Genomic DNA, 6610 nt, shown 5'->3' on the forward strand with positions numbered 1-6610 from the left:
TAAAATAAAAATCGATCATTTTGATCCATACAATGTATTTTTGGCTATTGCTACAAATTTACTCGTGCTACTTAAGACTGGTTTTGTGGTCCAGGGACACTTTTGTATAATTCAGTCTTTACAGTCTCTATCAGTAACAAATCTCTCTGTGGAGTAAGAGCGCCATCTTCTGGTTGACTTGTGCATCTCTGAAGTCTAAAACATCTCTATGTGGACAAGTGGGTTTGATGACACACCATCTCCTCCAGTTTGGTCTTTTATTGATCTCCATGTTGAGTTGTGCATTTCCAGTCTGTCCAGAGAGCTTGAACTATATAAATGATTAATACTGTCATTCTAAACTGAGTTAGCAAATAATTACAGATGTTAGCCGATGGTCTTAAATGTACACAACTCCACTTTTTTGGAAATGGGCTCATTCTCCAACTGCCCCCGAGTCAATAAATTGAGTTTTACCGTTTTGAAATCCATTCAGCCGTTCTCCTGTTCTGGCGATATCACTTTTAGCATAGCTTAGCATAGATCACTGAATCCTATGAGACCAATAGCATTGCGTTCAAAAATGACCACGAGTTTTGATATTTGTCTTATTTAATACTTGAATTTTCTGTAGTTATATCGTGTACTAACACCGGCGGAAAATGTAAAGATGTGCTTTTCTCGGCCGATAAGATTAGGAACTACACTCCCATTCCGGCGTAATAGTCAAGGAAGTTTGCTGCTGTAATATGGCCGAAGCAGGCGCAGTAACATCACGCAGCACATGAAATTAGTTCCAGCTAGGTAACTTACAATGTGACCGGCGCTAAATTTGTGTAGTTCAGGTTTGCAGCTGGTAAATTGTTAGTGTTTAGTGGCTGGATTTACCTGTGTGTGGTTAGCCATGGTTCTGTGCATTGTAAAGGGCTGTGATAATAAGTCGAAGACATACTCTGCAACAATGTTTCATAGAATTCCCACGAAAAGGAAGCATTTCCAACGAATGAATCGATGGCTGGCTGCTCTGAACATAGATCTCAAAACACCATTGGAAACGATCAAGAAATGGCGTGTTTGCTCTGAACATTTTGGACCAGATGACTATTTGGACAGTTTTACTGGTTCAGCACGTCGTTTAAAGGACAGGGCCATCCCAACAATCTTCAGCATACAGACAGGACAACAGGGATCGCCCATGGATGTAAGTGTTGCTGTTGTTGTTGTTGTTGTTGTTGTTGTTGTTGGTTTACGTTACCTGTGATATTACTGCGTCTGCTTCGGCCATATTACAGCAACAAACTTCCTTGACTTTTACGCCGGAATGGGAGTCTAGTTCCTAATCTTATCAGCCTAGAAAAGGCATCTTTACATTTTCCGCCAATCTTAGTGCACAATATAACTACAGAAGAGTCAAGTTCTAAATAGGACAAATATCTAAACTCGTGGTCATTTTTGAACGCGATGTTATTGGTCTAATAGGATTCAGTGATCTATGCTAAGCTATGCTAAAAGTGATATCACCAGAACAGGAGAACGACTGAATGGATTTCAAAATGGTAAAACTCAATTTATTAACTCAGGAGTGTTCCTTCAAATGTATAGATGTTGTGTAAATTCAATCTATTTCACATAATAGTGATTGCACTTCCGATTTTGTGGATAACAGAAAACACCTTTCCTGAAAGGGATTATCTGGATCTTCACATTTTGATGCACAAACGGATGTTTGTAAGTTCACATAGCACATTGCAGTTGAAATATAAAACAGAAAACAAGTTGTTGTTATTATTAGTTACAATCGCTAGTACATAATCCAGTCTTTACAGTCTCTATCAGTAATCTCTCTGTGGAGTAAGAGCGCCATCTTCTGGTTGACTTGTGCATCTCTGAAGTCTAAAACATCTCTATGTAGACAGTGTTAAGTGGGTTTGATGACACACCATCTCCTCCAGTTTGGTCTTTTATTGATCTCCATGTTGAGTTGTGCATTTCCAGTCTGTCCAGAGAGCTTGAACTATATAAATGATTAATACTGTCGTTCTGAAATGAGTTAGCAAATAATTACAGATGTTAGCCAGTGGTCTTGAGTTTTTTTAATTGAATTGCATTTAACCGAATTTATTTAATGAAAAGGGATTATCTGGATAAAAGTTCACATAGCACATTGTAGCTGAAATATAACACAGAAAACTAGTTATTATTATTATTAGTTACAGTCGCTAGTACATATTTCTCAATGCTATAGTTACTTTTTCAAAATTCATCACAGTTTTTCTAACCATCTTTTAACTTGACACAGCAGTTCGTTTAACATTCAAATAAACTATAAAATGCAATAAAACTACCAAAACACTTCATTATTGCCTCAAATCACCTCATTCTTCCATAACTCTAGCAAAGGTGTATACAAAACACACTTTATTACTCAACAACCTAAAAAACACTAACAACAGGTAGCATTATAAAATATTTTATTTTGTAAAAACAGGAATGATACTCTCTACAATATTATTTTTCCCCTTTTGTATAGATGGTAATTAAAGTGAAAAACTGTAACACTTGTGAAGATGTTCAACTACATGCAACTGCTTTGATTTTTTACATTCAGAATATTTTTTCTATATGATATTACTGCAGAAATGTCACAAATTTCTGTCTTATTTATTTTTGTATGTGCTAGGTTTTGAACTTAAATGTAACAGTTTGAAAACAGTATGCAAATGTGCAAATTAGCTTGTTTAGTATATAAAGTTTTGGTGGTGTTTGTGTCGAAAGTGATAAAATAATTCATGTAATCTGACAAATGCATTTTGTGCCAAAGCAATGATAATTGATCCACAGTTTAGCCCAAATAGACTGATGTTGTGCTCGCTGTGTGAAGAGTTTTGAAAAAGTATTGAGAAATGTATCCACAATTGAAACAAACTGTATGCATCGATATGATATTACTGTAGAAATGTTGCCAGTCTTACTTAATAGTACTGTGCTAGGTTTGAACTTAAGTTTAACAGTTTTGAAAACTGTGTGTAAATGTGCAAATTTAAATTTTGGTGGTGATTGTGTTGAAGTGATAAAAGAATGAATGTGACTTGACAGATGTCATCTAATAAATGCATTTTGTGCCAAAGAAATGATGATTAATCCAGTTGTGCTCGCTGTGTGAAGAGTTTTGAAAAAGTGACCTAAGCATTGAGAAATGTGTCCTAGCAATTGTAAAAAAAAATGTAAATAAATTTTTTTTCTCAGGTTAAATGTTGATTATTAGAAACTCAAATGCCTTTAAAATGGGTCATCAGATGCAAAATTCACTTCTTATATGGTGTTTTAACTTGGCAAGACACTGCAGGTGAATAGGGTAAAAAAAAAAACTAATAGTTATCACTTTACTTACCCAGATGATTGATTACATTGATAATTGATACATTTTTGGTATTTCACAATTTCTAAAATGTTAGGATTTTAATGCAATGTGCATACTTTTCTAGTACAAAAATCTAAACACTGGATGACGTCAGCTCCAAAATTCGTGTTTCTTTTTTATTTATTTAAATTATTATTATTATTATTATTATTATTTTGACATATTAGAATCAAGAGTCATTAAAGTACAGAAGGAGTTTTGGGTATCTAATTTTGTCACTCTATAATTCAAAAAATACTTAGAACAGGCAGAAAAATGTATTTTTATTTTTTTTATTTTGGGGGAAATGTATAAAATCAAGTAAATTATATATGAACAAATCCGTCTGTAAAAACCTTCAGGATATAGACAGGAATAAAAATGTAAAGTTTGGTGTGTGTAAGTGCTACTGAAGTGGAGATTCATGGCTCAGTGTAGGAGAAAAAACTCATTTTGAGAAAATGGATTGAAAAAAATATGGATTGTCTTTGAAGTGTCTTTTGGATGTTTTCTTTCCACTACTGTGAAAAAACACTTTATGAAAAGCCAAAAAGCCTTGACAGGTGCCTGAAAAAAAAAAAAAATCCTGCAGTGTCACCCCTTAAATTTGTCTCGACAGTGTGTGTACACAACCACCCTAAAATGATATAAATCCACCCAGTGTTTTTTTTTTTTTGTTTTTTTTTTTGTCCTCACAAATAAAATAACTTTCTCAAATCTAGCCATTCTCAGGGATGAAGCTCTATAAAGACTCTGAGTGGGTACAAGAATCAAGGGTGATTGAATGTGGGTTGGTACTGTAGGTTAATCAGGAGACTAGTGAGAGTGTCAATGGTCCATTTGAGAGATAGGTGGCGGTAATGCACCGTAAAACAAGAGGAAGAAGCCATTCTCAGAATCTGGCCAGAAGTACGTCACACAGGCCTAGGCCCCTCCCACAACTGTTGTAAACAGTCCCAATTGTTTGCAAGCCGCAGCAGGCAGGAGCACACAGGAATGCCTCCTAAGCGATTGAGGTGCTCTGTTGTTGGATGTAAGAATACACATAGCTGTCGCCATTTACTCCCGACATCTGAGCCGCTGAAGACACAGTGGATTACCTTTGTTTATGAAGGGAATACGCCCCCCGATCTCCCTAAATGCGTTTATGCCTGCTCCAATCATTTTACACACGACTGCTTTGTAAACGAGGGTCAGTACAAAGCAGGTTTTGCTACAAAACTGGTTTTGAGAGATGGATCAGTACCAACCGTTCGTGATCGAGCCTCACCTCCAGCAGAAGTGAGTACATTTTTTTTGTTGTTGTCACGAAGTTTGCGGCTCAAGTCACCAGGCTCAGAAAACATAAAGTAAGTTAGTGCAGCGGTCTTACAGAGTTCAACCCTAATAAAAACAAACCTGCCTGTAACTTAGCTTCCTAGTAACACATCAGACCCTGATTAGCTTGTTTAGGTTTCATTTGGGTTAAAGGATCACAAAACCCTAAAACACGTTTTTGTTGTTTACAGAAATACCAAGCGGCAATCTCCCGCTCTCTCTATTGAAACCAACACGGAAGTGACTTAAACTGCAATTCATCGACTGGCCGCTAAAGACCGGCTGCAAAAGGGAGTCAGTCCCACAGACACCCCATGTTAAAATGCCTACCTTTACAGCAGAAAAAAACATGTTTTCAACCTGGTACAAAAAGTGGTTTTAGACTATATAGCTAATTTCGCCCTTCGTGTCAACTGTTATAACTCATTCATTTAAAGTTATATTAAGCCATAAAGTTCTGCATAATTAAGGGCGTGGTCACTTGAGTGACAGGGGGATTGCCGCCGCTGTCACCACTGGCGGGCTAAGTAGGCGTGGTTTTAGCACCCAGCTCCACCCACGTCCCGCCTCTCTGCCCATTTTCGATTATCCGGGAGTAACGGATAATTCATTTACATCGGCTTGACGGCCCCTCTTAAGCATTATTAATGAGCAGTGTAACATTATACATGACAAAGGACTGCACCATGCTTTGCATGAGCTATCGCAGTATTTAAGCATTGGAAAGTAGCACTTGTGTCACTTTACGTTAGCTGGATTGCTGTTTCAGAGACATGGTTCGTGTTTGTGCCTTTCTTCATTGTAACAAAACAAAAGATTTGTTTTCGTTTCCCCGCGATGAGACCAGAGCTAAAGTTTGGAGAAGTGCTGCTGGGTTGCGGAGTCCTACGAAAACACGTAGCAAATTTGTCTGTAAGCAACATTTCGTACCGGACAGTTTTTGAATTGGAGACTTGTGGAAACCGGTTTCGCGGATCGTCTTCTTTTGAACAAAGATGCCAGCCCAGTTCCTTTCGATTCTGCCATATGCACAAAAATGGTGAATGTTTGATTTGCACATCTTATTTTAATTTATATTATATGATGTTATCTCGACAGGACCGACTTTCGCCAACTCTGTTAATAGATTCTTGCTAAAGAATCATACAAACTTGTGTAAAAGAGGTATCTGATGTCTCTTCTACTTAGCAGTCGGTCGCGTACGTCCGCCATGTTTGTAGTTTTTTTAACGCTTTTCGTTCGTATTTGTAGTTCTGAACCCGGAGCGCTATGGATTGTGGGCACTGTGTTAGCCACGGACCCACACTTCAAAAATCTACCTGAAATATTAGATCATCCGATGACTTTTGGCATACTCTTTTCAGCATACTATGCTTTAGGACAAACACATACTATTTAGGATGGATAGTAGGAACATTGGGTCGCAGGGCTACTATTAAATAACCATTCGCAGCCATAGAGCTCTGCAGGAAGGTAATGGGAGTTGCCAGATCGGCCAAAACAAAGGGGTGTGTTTGACCATGTTATATGATTGGCTTACGTCGTAATGACGGTTATGTTTGGGGATGGTTTCACGTAAGGGGTATCTATTTCATTGCATGCTTTAGAAACACCCACAAAGTCAGAAACAGTCACTTTTGCTTTGCAGAGACCGTGTTCTCGTTCGCAGGCGGTTTGATTGACAGGCTAACTGACCAATCGTAACGGCGATATAATGCGCCCCCACCCTCCCGTTGCTATCCGCCATTTGGTCCGACAAACAAAGCAGACACAGTAAACAAACGTCGCTTGCTAACTTAAGAAATGGTGAAAAGGTGCTCGTATGGGACCTGCAACGCAGACAGCAGGTACCCAGAGAGGCTGGGAAATATACAGTTTCACCCGTTCCCCAAACCTGCCAGAAATCTGAAGAAG

This window comes from Garra rufa, chromosome 23, assembly GCF_049309525.1.
Source record: "Garra rufa chromosome 23, GarRuf1.0, whole genome shotgun sequence".
Lineage (NCBI taxonomy): Eukaryota > Metazoa > Chordata > Actinopteri > Cypriniformes > Cyprinidae > Garra > Garra rufa.